Raw genomic sequence first — 14,488 nt, forward strand, 5'->3', positions numbered from 1 at the left:
GTTAGTAAAACACGTTGTATGCATCACATAAATATTTGCAGCAATTAATCAAGGGCACCAATAATCTACCAATTATTCAGTCCTTATTAATTCTAATCAAGTTGTTTAACCTTAAAGGATTTGTAGATCTAATCAAGAGTTTATGACTAAAAATGCTCCCACTTAAACCAATAACTTTATATTCTTTACTAATTTTAAACATAAAATTGTATTTCTAGTCTAACTGGAAACATACAAGTTTAATTAAAATTTAAAGCTCATATAAAATTATAATCGAATCCATTTAATTTAATTTATTTTTCAGTTGATTTAAATGAATTTAAATTAATTCAAGGTTTTTAATTTTAGTAAAATAATTAATATAAATTAAAATTTATAATAATTATAATATTCAAAATTAAAATCCAAGAAAACAATTTAAATTACTAATTTTAAAATTAATTAAAATTATTTCCGAACTGAAAATCTCAAATTAAAATTCAAAACGACTCAATCGTAACACGACGAGCACTTGGGCTTGCGCCCAAGCCCCATCAAGTGCACGACCGACCGCACGCCCATGGCACAATGCAGCAGCAGCCACGCGCAAACGTAGCAAACCAAGCCACGCTTGCGCGCAGCCTGATCACCCGCATGCATCGCAGCAGCTACCGAAGGAGTGCTCGTTCGCTAGGCGCAAGCAAGCTCTCGTGGTGAGGCAGCGCTCGTTGGTGCGCGGAGCAGCGATCGCTGGGCGACCCAGCTTTCGCCCTCGCACGCGCGCCTCGTCTTGTGCCACGCCAATCGCCCTTCGCCCATAGCACACGGCACACACGCCCAGGCTCCCTTGCCTCGTGCGCGCGCCATGCCTTGGTTGCTCGCTGCATTCGTACCGCACGGGCGACGAGCTCCCTTGCTCGTCGTCGCGTGCCCGCACTATACAACACCCCTTAAGGGTAACACGTAGCGTCCTTTGCTTTGTGCGTGCAACATTTATGAGCGAATTTTATAAAATATATTAATTTTTAATTTAAAATCCATGACAAATTAATAAATCATATTAATTTCATAGTTTTAGGGAGAAAAATCGAAAATTTATTAATCAATTAATTTCCGATTAACATGGATTCAAATCTAGGTCATAAAAATTTAAAATTTATCACAAATTAACAACTTTTATGGTGGATTTTAATCATGGATACCTAATTAAATTATTAATTAATTATGAAAAACAAATCAATTCTAAATTATTCGAATTTCAACAAATTAATCATAATTACAAATTAGGTTGTATAATTAACAAGTCTAGGCATTCAAATTTGTTAAACACATACTGTAGGTCAATCAAAAACTCAATCTTTATCAACAAGAATCGCAAATATTCAATTTAACATCTTAAATTTATAAACTTTTGCGTTCGAAAAACTAAAACCTCCGAAAAGTCATAGTTAGGCTTCGAATTTGGGAATTCTGGGTTCGGCCGAAAAATACTACTTTTGTCAAAATTTTAGAATGCCCTTTACATGCGGAATTGACACAAAAATCACTCGATTTGGATGAGTAACGAAAAAACTGCCGAAAAACTGCGTACATATAATTAAATAAACGCAATTTGCAATTAATTACGAAAATTAATCACCCCTTTAATTCTTTGCAAATTTGTAAAATTTAACCATGTTCATGCAATTTAGATTATGAAAATAATAAGAGGCTCGTGATATCACTGTTAGGTTATGATACATATGACAAAACATAAATCATGCGGAAAACCTTAATGCCAGGAAACATATTATTAACACATAATCATTTAGCATAATTTAGGTGCATATACTTTGTAGCGTGCCCTCCCTAGCTGCGCCCGAACCGAACAAGAACAAGTCTTTAGGACTCCAAGCGTCGTCCCTCCGTAGATAGTCCACAGCACGTCCGGATCCGCCTTAAGATTGACGAACTAGAATCGCCCTTAAGGTACTATAAATTTCGGCTATTATGGGGCAAGAAAGTGACTGATTTTTCTGCTCAAAAATCACTATTTTATTGTATGAATACTTATTGAAAACTCGTGCCTAAAATTATGACCCTAGGCATATATTTATAGGACTACGGAAAAGGAATTCGAATCCTGTTAGAATACTAATTTATTAATTAGAATCCTATTAGATCTCTAAATAATAAATTTAATCTTTTAGGATTAGGATTTAATCAATGCACGAATTCTGATAGCATTAGGATTCGTCACGCACACGAGCAGCGCACAAGCACCGTATGCCCGTACGCAAGCCTTGCGGCCCACGCCGAGCGCACAGCGCTGAGGCCCATGCTCGCAGCCCATCGCTGAGCTTGTCGCGCGCCAAGGCTTGGTTGGGCCTGGCCTTGCGCTGGGCCTGGTCGAGCACTTGGCGTGTTGGATGCGTGTGGCTTGCTGGGCGTCGGCCTGGCTTCGTGCTGGGCCTTCGTCTAGCAAGCCTCGTCCGATGCTAATTCGTACGATACGCTTTCCGATTAAATTCCCGATTCCGGAATTCATTTCCGATACGAACAATATTTAACATTTCCGATTCCGGAATTAATTTCCGCTTCGAACAAATATTTAATATTTCCGTTTCCGGAATTATTTTCCGATTCCGATAATATTTTCGATTCTGACAATATTTCCGTTTCCGGCAATATTTCCAATTCCGGTAATATTTTCATTTTCGATAATATTTTCCGATACGTACCATGTTTCCGTTTCCGGCAACATCTACGACTTGGATAATATTTATATTTCCGATACGATCCATATTTCTGTTTCCGGCAATATCATCGTTTCCGGAGTATTCATTTCTTGCCTTTGACGATCTTAGCTCCCACTGAAACCAAGATCCGTCGATTCCGAATATTCATAGATGGAGTATTTAATGCCATTAAATACTTGATCCATTTACGTACTATTAGTGTGACCCTACGGGTTCAATCAAGAGTAAGCTGTGGATTAATATCATTAATTCCACTTGAACTGAAGCGGCCTCTAGGTAGGCATTCAGCTCACTTGATCTCACTGAATTATTAACTTGTTAATTAATACTGAACCGCATTTATTAGACTTAACATTAAATGCATACTTGGACCAAGGGCATTATTTCCTTCAGCGGGTACTAGCGGTTATGGTGGTCGAGGTGGTGATGATGGTAATTATGGTGATGATGGTCCAGGCCATCACTGATGCTGAGGAGGATCGAGATGGTTCGATACCCCTTGAGCCAATGAGGACATTGTCTGATTTAGCTTGGGGGGGGTGTTTCACTCACTTGTACATTTTAGGTATGTTTTCTTTTTCTTTTTGCATTTACTTATTTTGGTGTGTTTATTGCTTTCTAGATTAGTTGTGTGTTTGCTGCTTTCTAGATTAGTTTACTGCTTTAAAAAAAATATATACAAAAATACGTTTCGATGAATACAAAATCATGCTTCCCTGTGCCCCTTGATTGAAAATTGTTTTGATTCAAGCAATGTAGATGTGTTGGCCATGATTTAATATTCAATTACTTTGATGCCTTAGCATGAGTCAACTCTGACTAACTATTTGTGGACTTGGTGCTTGGCTAGTTGACTTGGTTAGGAATGTGTGATAGTTTCCTGGTGTGTCATTGATTTTGAGTATTGATTTTTAACTGTTAGTAGTGTTTTATGAATCATATACATGCACATTGAGGAGGACGAAGGCATTTTTTCTATTTAGGTAACCTTCAGACGAATTTAGATACATTTGTTCCCTCCTTTTCTACCCATGTTGTTGCTTGTGCCCTTTATTCGGTGACTAGCCACATTACAAGCCCGTGAAAACCCCATTGGTTACTAGTCCCAAGCCTAGCTTGGGGGAGCTAATAGTAGTGAGGTAAGGGAGTTGTAGTGTGCTACATTTTGAGCACAAAGTGAGTGTTGAAAAAGGAGTTCTTCTTATCATGTTTGTTGTTGAAAAATGAGTTGAAAATGAAAGAGATGAAAGAATGAAACAAATGTGAAGGTTTCTAAAAGAAAGAAAAAAAAGAGAGATTGAAAAAAAAAAAGGAAAGAGAAAAATCTATTACTCTCAGAAAAAGTTCAAAGTATTGTTTCAATCAAGTTTTGCAAATTCATATCCTTATGAGTGATTGGTTATGATTGTGAAAAGGGCCAGAAAGTATGGTGTTGGTTATTTGTTGTTTTGTCATGTGTTGAGTGGGAGAGTTATGGTCATTATTTTGGTTGATCATGGTTGTATTTAGGATTTATGCTCCCCAAAGCCAAGGCTTTAAGCTCGCATTTTATCCAAACTTACCACACCCTTACCTAAGCCTAACATTACAAGCTTTGAAGACCTTCCGACCTTTGTGCATAGAGTCGTATTTATGTGAAAATAGTTGTTTATCAATGCAAGTTATGACATGACACATTTCGAGTCGACTACTAGGTTGAGTGTATGTTCTTCTAGACACACGAGTATTGTGAGTTTGGGAGGGCATTGTCCACTTATATGTTGGGAGGAGAGCGAACGGTTACATCTTTTACCCGCCACATAAATGAGTGACGAGTGTGTGAGCACTAGTCTTGAATTCCATTTTGCACTTGTGGTTCGCTTTGCGTGACGATTGTTAGGGAAGATTTGTGGTTGGGTGGATTTGATTGGTTGACATTGATGCATGCTCGTTAGATTTTGCCTTGAATTATGTTTTTCATTTTGAAATATGTTGGGGGTGAAGTTGGTTCTTGTATTCATCGATGCTTTCCTTGCTTAGGGACAAGCAAGGATCTAGCATGGGGGAGTTTGATATGTGTGTTTTATATAGAGTTTTACCCCCCGTCCCTTAGTACTTTTATGCATCAAATGAGCTCTTATGAGCCGTTTTTAGTACTAATATGTGTTATTGAGTGTGCCTTGAGTTTCAGGTTTGATAAGTGAGAAATTGGTCTTTTTAGACCCGTTTCATGGTGATTTAGGCCACTACACGAGCCCGAGGAAGTTCGGGACGACTATCGTCGACTTTCGGGAGCCTTAGATGCTTATGGTTTAGCCCCGGGAGTTAGACTCGGTGATATGGGCGAAAGATGATGAGGATTGCAAATCGCCCTGTGAGCTGAGGGCGAAACGCGAAGGTCGAGCGAAAGAAAAGAGATTTGAAGCTTTATGTGCGCGCCCGATCGGGCGCACTTCGCTCGGTCCGGATCGGGCGCCCATCAGAGTGCAGCTATGGACCTATCGCAAACCGCCCGATCGGGCGGAATTTGGCCCGATCGGGCCGACTATCGAGCACATCGCCCGATCGGGAGAAGCGTCGCCCGATCGGGCGACGCCAACCTCCAGCAGTTTTTCGCATATTTTATTTCCGTTTTTTAGTGTTATTTTGGGCAAACTATATATACTTAGCCCTTTTATTTTGAGTGACATCTTGGATTCTAGTTTTCAATACTTAGTTTATTTTTAGTTTTCTCTCTAATTCGTTCAAATACTTAGTTTTTAATTCCAAGTAAAAATCCAAGCTTTATTATTCCATCGTTCTTCAATTCGGTATTGTTTCTTACTTTAATTTATTTTATTGCTTTAATCATGTTTTCCATTATGTTAATTGCGTTGTTATTTGTTATCATGAGTGAGTAGTTTAATTTCTAGGGTTTAGGGGATCCATGAATGCATGATTGGGATTATATGTGGACTTGATTATTGATTGATTGATTATAATTTCTATAGCTTATTATTATTGCTCGTCAATTCTGTTCGGCCGGACTATTTTGATTTGAGTTTGATTAACCTTAGATTATACGCCGAGAGGTATAAATCTGATGTTTTTGATCTGTGGCTATTAGATAGGGATTGTAATTAGTACATAGCGAGAGCCTACTGGTTATAATTGCCTAAGGAATTCATAAGATTCGAGAGATGCATGTTTTCCTAGTTATGATTATTAATTGATTGTTGTTGTCCGTTGTCCAATCCCGGTCTGCATTTATGGTGAACCGTTGCCCTAGATTCCCTTAATATTGTTATATTCCGATTTGATTATTTGCTTTAGTTTAAAATACAAACCAATCCAACTCTTTGTTACCAGTAGTCTAGATTAGTCAGTTAATAGTAGAAAGAACACTGTTTCCCTGTGGATACGATCCCTGCTTCCATTGCTATATTTTTAGTTGGTGAACGTTAGGTTTATCTTTGATAGGAGTGCGATTTAGCCTGTCAGGGATCAAGAGAAGGGAGGGTTATATTTATATGTTTCCCACCCCTAGTGGGCTTAGGTTTTAGGAAATTGAGTTGGGCTTGCAATTAGGTTTAATTAGAATTAATTGCTTGCAAGCCTAGGTGGGTTTACCAACAGAATTGGATTGGGCTCGAAATATAATTAAAATATTTTTGAAATACCACCCAACAATCCACGAGTAAATAAATTCATTTAATTTATTTAATAAAATCTGATTTCGTAAATAATTAATAATTAAATTATTTAAAATATAATACATTTGAAATCACATTAAATGTAATTAAATTCGTAAAATCCTTTATAAATACATTAAAATATATTCATAAATTCCGAAAAATACGAGGTATTACATTGACCTTTCTCCGTCCCATTTCGAAAACTTTAACTCTCGCTTTCCTAACCGAACGCTCATTCAAAGTGGGGGCTTCTGTAGACTCCTAATTTATGTCTCCCCTTAGGGCCGATGACGAAAAAATTAGCCTAGCTTCAAGGTTGGTGCAACTCCAAGTGGAAGTCCCAATTGATAAAGTACAATGAAATTATTCCAAGTCCAATCATCCAAAATCCAATTCCCAATTCCGTTCCCATCCCGGAATTTGGTACAAAATTCAATTCTGAAATCCAAACTCAAACTCTCGAAACGGATACCACCATAAATCTCCGAAGCCTATTTCCAATCAAAATGCCATTAAGTAATCCAAATTCGGGCGCCGACCCACAAAACCGAGCATCTTGGGCTCCGACCCCACATGAGCAAGGCGCAAGGCCTGCGCTGGGCGTAGGTTCTTTTGGTTTTTCTAGCCGCTTTCCTATAAAATCCCCATTTCTTAATGAATGGAGGAGGAAGAAAAAAATCAAAAACACTTAACGTCGTAATGCACAAATTGCTCCTCAACACACTAATCCTCTCCAAAATTCAATATTTCTAAAAAGAAAATATTTCTAAATACTTAAGAAATTGGGAAAACGCCTTGGAAGCATCAACCTAGCAAATTTAGGTAATCCGAGTCCCTAAATTCCATTATTTCTAATTTGTATGCTTTAATCTTCAAACATTTTCAATAATCCAATGATGTTTATTGAGTTCATAACTCGTGTAAACTAGGATTTGTACAAAAGGAGTAACCTTTAAGGGGTTTCATACTTGAATCCCCCTTAAATGGTCTTCCATAATCCATTTCCAAGTTTCAAGTTAATTTCAATCATTAAGCTTTGTTTTCAATAAAACATGATTAGTAAGTTGGGGCTTTCATTCTTGAAAGTGTTCCTCACAACAATCATCATTCAAATCTTCAAAAACCTCTAACTTTATCCATGTTCAATGATGTTTGGAAAAGTGAAAACCCTTTTACAAACTAGAACACATGAACATCAAAGTTTCATGTTCAATATACAATTTCTACATTCAAATTTCAATGATGTTTAAATGGGAACGATTTCTCTTTAAACTAGAACCAATTTCAAGTCATGAAGCATATTAAAGATGAGACATTTTAGCTAAAAGTTCTAATATTTAAGAGTTTATCCTCCTAATTTCAATATTCAAGTTCAATGTTCAAGTTCAAGTTCAATGTTCAAGCTTTATTTCAATGTTCAAAGACAAAATAGATGATAATTTTTAATGAGCAAACTCATTTTAAAGTTAGATTCTTTCCAAGTTGAATCCATGAGGAGCAAAATCATACTTGAGCAAGTGTTTCTCGTTTGGATTTCCAATATCATTCATGCCATTTCAATTATGAAATTTCTTTAATTCATTGTTTACTTTATTGCTTATTTCAATATTGCACCTTTCAATTCCGCACCTTTAAATTTTGAACTTTTACTATTCATTTGGTTTACACCTAGTCCATTCTAGGTGGTGATGTATAATATTTACATTCTTCCTCTACCGTGATGCTTTGCTCTATTTGTTATTTCTTTCATCACCTAACATGTTAAATCAACAATCTACAAACTTCTAATCACGCTTAACAAAGATAATTTTTGGATAAGCAGACTACGTTATCTCAAAATTGGACTTAAAGCAACGTGATCACATACAAATTAGCAATTTCAATGTTCTAAAATACATGCTCACCAACCTAAACTTAATGTCTTGATTAGGATTATGCCCGAAAATGATCCGTGTCTTGTTTGAACCAACTTGTCAAATCTCCCAAAATAAGTGTTTCGTTCCTTACCCGAGTCTCAAAAAACGGTTTCAAGTCCTACTCTTATCCCGAGCTATTTGGTCTTTCCAAACCGGACCCATAAACTTGTTTGGTGGCAACTCTGTCAAAACCCAATATTCGATAGACGTAGGGGCATTTTCTAGCGTATTTCGCATAATTTGGGATTTCAATTTTCGAAATGTTCAAATCAATAAGTCATTAGCCCGACCATGAAACTTGGCTCCCCTTTACGGGGTGGGATTTCGAAAATCAAGTCAAATCCAAATGTCGGACTTTTTGATGAATTGACCAAGTTTAGGCACTTGGCGCTAAATGGGACATGTCAAGTTCCCATAAACTTACATTACAAAAATTCAAGTATAGAAGTATACAAAATACGAGAGAAACATAGCTCAAACAATCAAGATTTTAGTGCCCCTACAATCTGGCGACTCAACTGGGGAATCCTAAATTTGCATTTAGAGCATGAACATCATTCGAGCAAGCTGCCACTGGTCTGCTGAAGCGCTTGGCGCAGGTGTAATACCTCGTATTTTTCTGTATTTGTAAATAAATTTTATTATATTTATAAAGCATTTTTATGATTTTTAGAATTTCAATCGCATTTAAATATTATTTAAATGTATTTTTAATTAATTAGAATATTTATTATTTTAATTAATTACAAAAAGAATTTATTATTTCATATTGGGAATTTAATTGGGTTTTAAAAGTAAAACGATCTTTAATTAATCTAGCCCAATCCAATTCCAAGTTCAAGTCCAAACAAATTAAGCAAGCCCATCTTATGTTTAATGAAGCCCGAAAGGAAATCCTAAAGTCTAGCCCATCTTGGAGTTTCCTAAGCCTATAAATATAGGTGCTCACCCTCAAAATCCCTCACTTTATTCATTAAACCTAAAAGTAAAACCCTAACCCTAAAATCCTCTTTCTTTCGTCGAACTTCTTTTCCACCGTTTTTCTCCTACTTCCATTCGTTTTCAGAAAAAAGGTTTCTGCTTCAAAGTTGTAGATCTCGAAAAATTCTTGAACTTTGCCTCAAGAATAGATCGATTCAGAGTTATAGATTAAAAGTTATGTGCGTTCTAAATTCCTGCTGCAGTACTTCACTTTTTCCTCTCCTCTCTCGTTTTCGTCCGTGCACAGCCCAGCCCCGAGCCTTGCTCGTCGCTGCTGCCTTGTACCGCTGCCCACACGGAACACAATTGCGTTGTGTGTGTTGTTGTTGTTGATCGTTCATACCCGTATACTTTTAACCTTTTCCAATTTCAATTCGTATTTAAATTATTATATTATTATTATTATTGTTTTGGATTATTTAAATTGTTGGGAATGGTTATGAACACCGTGTTTTAATGTTTTCGTATTTGAATTGATGGGATTGATTTTAATTGTACAAACTATTATTTTCAGATTTAATATTAATTAAAGTGTCAATTTTTATGGTCAAAACACGGTTTTATTGATGACCTATTGATAGGATTTTAATTCCAATTGTTTATTCGACTGATTCACATAATTTAATGACGATTTAAATTATGGGAATCAACTTAAATTTTCAGATTTATTATAAAGCTTTAAAATGTTGATTTTCAATGATTTTAAGGTCAAAAGGTCAATGTTTTTATACTAGGACTTGAGTTGACTATTTGAGACTATCAATTTAATGAATAACGACTAATTTCTAATTAAACCAAGGGTTTTAGTTTCTTAAATAGTTGCTGGAAATTTAGTAAACATGGATAATAATTAAGTTTCTCCATTTTGTTTATAGGAGTTGATTTCTAGTGAGTCGTGATTCGCACAGTGGCCCCGTACTTAGGTATTCCAGGTACGTACAAGACTAGGGTGACCACCCATCCCTTGAGGACTTTATGAAGTATATTGATTGTGAATCATGTGAACTTAAAGTGTTGAGAATTCATGTTTGATGATTGAGAATGAATATGTTATTATTCTGGATTCATGTTTGATATTGGGAACGAACATGTTATTATTATTATGGAATCATGTTTGATGTGTGAACAAGAATGTTGGGAATTGTTATTGAATCTATGTGAACGAGCATGTTATGAGTTGATTTATGCTTTATAGATTCTGTTGAATTATCATGTTATGGACTTTTACAATCGTTGAATTATGTCAAGCATGTTGTTCAAGTTGGTATGCATGTATGAGTGTTGCGCATGCAAGTTATTATGATTATGCTATAGTACGGGATGTCTAGCATATGTTGAGCCTATTGCATATTGCCGGAGTGCATTGTTTATTCTACCACAGGGGTAGAATATGTTTAGAGAGTCTATGTGAATTGAACTAAGGACAATTCGTGCTAAGGGCACACCCCGCTTGTTAATGGGCAATGTCGGGTTATCTCAAACAGTGTTTTTGAGAAGGAACAATGGGAGTAATTTCACTTGAGTCTATGTTTGATCACAAGTCCTAAAAGATTAAAACGAAGTGTCATTGTTGAGTTGTTTCATTGCTTAATTGTTTGCATGTTATGTCTTGTGTAGAGTCTTGAGTCGCCTTGAACATAACATACTAATTAACGTAAAGTGTAACTCGAATGAGCTTCAAAACTCTTGGAACGTATATACCTTGAGTATGAACAATGGGGGGGAGTCTGGTCGGAGAACATGTACTCCTTGAATGATACAAGACGTTGTTTCATTCTTTCGTTTTAGGCCGTTGTGCATTGAAATTCCGTCGGTATGGTCCGACTGTCGGTAGGAGTCCGACTTATTATTATTTGGTGTATGGTTGGCTCCCATCACCCTTTTCTTTTCTTTTGAGGATACTTTATTTTACTCGTTCGAAGCTACTTCTTTATTAAACTATGAGTCAAGTGTCAAGTCTTGTCTCCATGTTTACTTGTTTATTAATAGGCTTTTGCATGTGGATTATTAATTCGTTGAGTGAAGCATGTTAGGATAGAATGTTATTCTAGCTTGTTCGTACTCAGCGTTTGCTGACTTCGTGTTTCATGTCTTTTGGTCATGGTCTTCGCCTTAATGACCCTACGATGATCCATCATTGCATTTGCGTTGTTGGGGAGTAGATTTTAATAAAGCAGGTTTGTAGAGATAACTTGCGGGAGAAGTTATCATGGGATTCGAGTTGAGAGTTTATTTTCTTCCGTATTTTATAAACTCTATTTAATTTATAGTCATGACTATCGTTACTACTACTACTTAATTTATTGAACTATAGTTAATGGATTTTGAAATATTTATTACTTTGGTTTGGGCCTTGATGGTTCCAAGTTGTTTTAATAACCATTAACTATTTAATATGTTTTGAAAGTTAGTTAAATTCCGCTGCGTAATTCTGGTAAATAGCCTTAACCGTTATCACGGTGGCGGTAATATCTTGGTAATTCCTTCGTTTTAAATTGGAAAATGTTTTATAAAAAGCAAGGAATTATTAGGGTGTTACAGCAGGCCTGCAGCTGCCTTGCATCTTGCGCAGTGGCTCACAATGGCACGAGCCTAATTCTGTTCAAACGCTCAAATGGGAGTTTAGCTCGAATATTGTCTTTCGAAAGAGCCGCTCCCAAAATTTGAGAACCAGCACCGAAATGGTTGATTTTTCCAGTATTGGTTCATAATTGTGTTTAGGCATTGCATGCATATTTTCGAAAATACAAAATCAAGTTTCCTACCTTCGCCTCATACGGATGTGTTCTACATTCGAAGTAAACCTTGGGGGAAAAGATTTGGTCATTCTCCATACGGCTCCCCGCCAAAGTGTTTGACCATTTCCGAGCCTACCAAACCTTGGCATTTGCTATCTTTGCTCTCGGCATTGTGTGCATGGAGGGTGTTCGCAAACACACGTGTCCCCTGGGTGGAGGCCCCTTGTTCCGAATTCCCCTCTTAGTCAAGGACCCTTTTGACACCCTAAACCGAATATTGCATCATCCAAAACTTAGACAATGATGGTTGTTGATGTCGCAAGCCTGAAGGATGATAAGGAGGTGTTTTCGTCTCGGGTGGACGACTTGAAGGCACGTTGGATAAGGCTAAGAAGGACATCCTAGAGTGTGCTGGCTACTACACATGGAAAGCTCGGGCCGACTTGATTAAGGAGTTCCTGGAGGGGAAACAGGATGAGTGGACGCCTTAGAAGGATGTTGACAACTCTGGGATACTCCCCTTATTGCCATATGGTTTTAAGGTGGAACCTCATACGATCTCATTAAGTGAACTCTCTCTCTTGATGACGGGTGCAGCCTAGACCCGTATTTAACATGGTATTAGAGTGCGTTTCTTGACAAATATCTCACTATCCGTGTTTGTTTGTTGAATATGATGACTAAAATAATATATTGAGGTAGAACCTTATGTGCTTGGATTTCCGGTGGATCTTGATTGCACCTAAAATTAATTCATAATTTAGAAGGTTCAAACTAATGGAAAATTGACGACGTTAGTCAATTAAGGGTAAGCCGTGAAATTTTGAAAACTTCAAGAGTATATGGTGAATTTTTGAAAACCTCGTGGGTATATATGGTCAATTGCTGAAAACACGAGATATATGGTGAATTAATTTAAACCTCGTGTGTTTGATGAAAAAATCATACTCCCTCCGACCCTTAATACTCGTCCCGCTTACCTTATAAAGACCTTAATACTCGTCTCGTTTTTATAAACTGCATACTTTTACTAATATTAAATCATTTCTCTCACTTAACATGAGCCCACATATATTCCTCCTTCCTTAAAAGAAACATTAAAAACTTCAACCCACCCTACCCCAACCCCTTTATTTGACACAGTTTCTACTAACTTTATTATAAAAAATAACTCATTATCAACTATCACCTAATAAATTAATAAATCAATTAAATTGACTAAGACTCCGTACCGATCAAAATGAGGCGAATATTAAGAGACGGAGGGAGTATTAGATAAGATGAAAACTTCTCTTAGTTTATCAATTTATTTCCCATTAGTTAATACAAATTATCATCCCTTTTGAAGTTGTAGTTTAGTATGATACAAACTAATTTTTTTTTTCCTTACAATTTTCTGTACATTGTAAATTTTATCTTTTGTTAAACTATTACCCTGTTTAGTAGCTTGTTGTGATCACAAATTCTTATTTACAATGGGTGTACAATAAATATTGTACACCGGAGTAAAAGTTAACTCAAAATGCTTAAAAGTTAAGCATATATAAGTAAAAGTTATCTATTTTTCAGTTATAAATTTTTTTCATTTTAGTAAAACTTATTTCTTCAAAATAACTAATAATGTATAAAATTAATCATTTAACCCTTTAAAATATTTATCTATCAATTTTTTTTTTACTAATACAAAAGTTAATCAAAACTAGATTAAAGTTATAAAAAAAACGGTTAAAGTTATCTTGATGTACAATAAATTTATTGTACACCTTGTGCGCACAAGACCTTTTGTATTGTGATATTGTAATTCAATAATTTATTAATTTGTATTTTTAATTATTCACCAAATCTCTTTATAGATTTTCGCTTCTTATTTCTATAGTAAACTGTATTTTATTATTTTTACTAACTTTCCACCGATACAATTGATATCCTCTTACGTCATCTTGACGATTTTCAACTATAACAAATTATTACGTTTACGGCTAGTTTGGTAGCCGGTAATAAAGACGGGAATTGGAATAAGTCTATGTTATTTGACAGAAAATAACATCATAATGTCCATGGCAATAAAATCTTATCTCAAATTGGTAGTTTTGTTTATAAATTTGCATTCTCACTCAATATCACTCCCCAAATGGTAATGGTTGTTACTGAACATTTATAAAGGGAAAAAAAGAGATAATTTTAAGTGAACTAGTATTACCGTGGTGTAGACGCCTACATTTGACCCCTGAATTAAGAGCGCTTTTTTAAGATAAGAAAGACTGGAAAGAAAGGTTTTTTTTAAAACTCAAAACTATATCTACATCCTACATGCATACACTATCTATGATAAGAGAAGCGGTAGGTTTGATGATAAAACCGAAAACTACTTGTCAACGCTTTCCTGAGTAAGCAATGACCATCCTAAAACTGACTAAAGCGATCTCTGAATCCATATTTCCATTTATAGTAACTGCTATTTGTAGTAATTGTCATCCCAAGTA

Source organism: Spinacia oleracea, chromosome 2 (genome assembly GCF_020520425.1).
Source record: "Spinacia oleracea cultivar Varoflay chromosome 2, BTI_SOV_V1, whole genome shotgun sequence".
In the NCBI taxonomy this organism is placed as follows: Eukaryota; Viridiplantae; Streptophyta; class Magnoliopsida; order Caryophyllales; family Amaranthaceae; genus Spinacia; species Spinacia oleracea.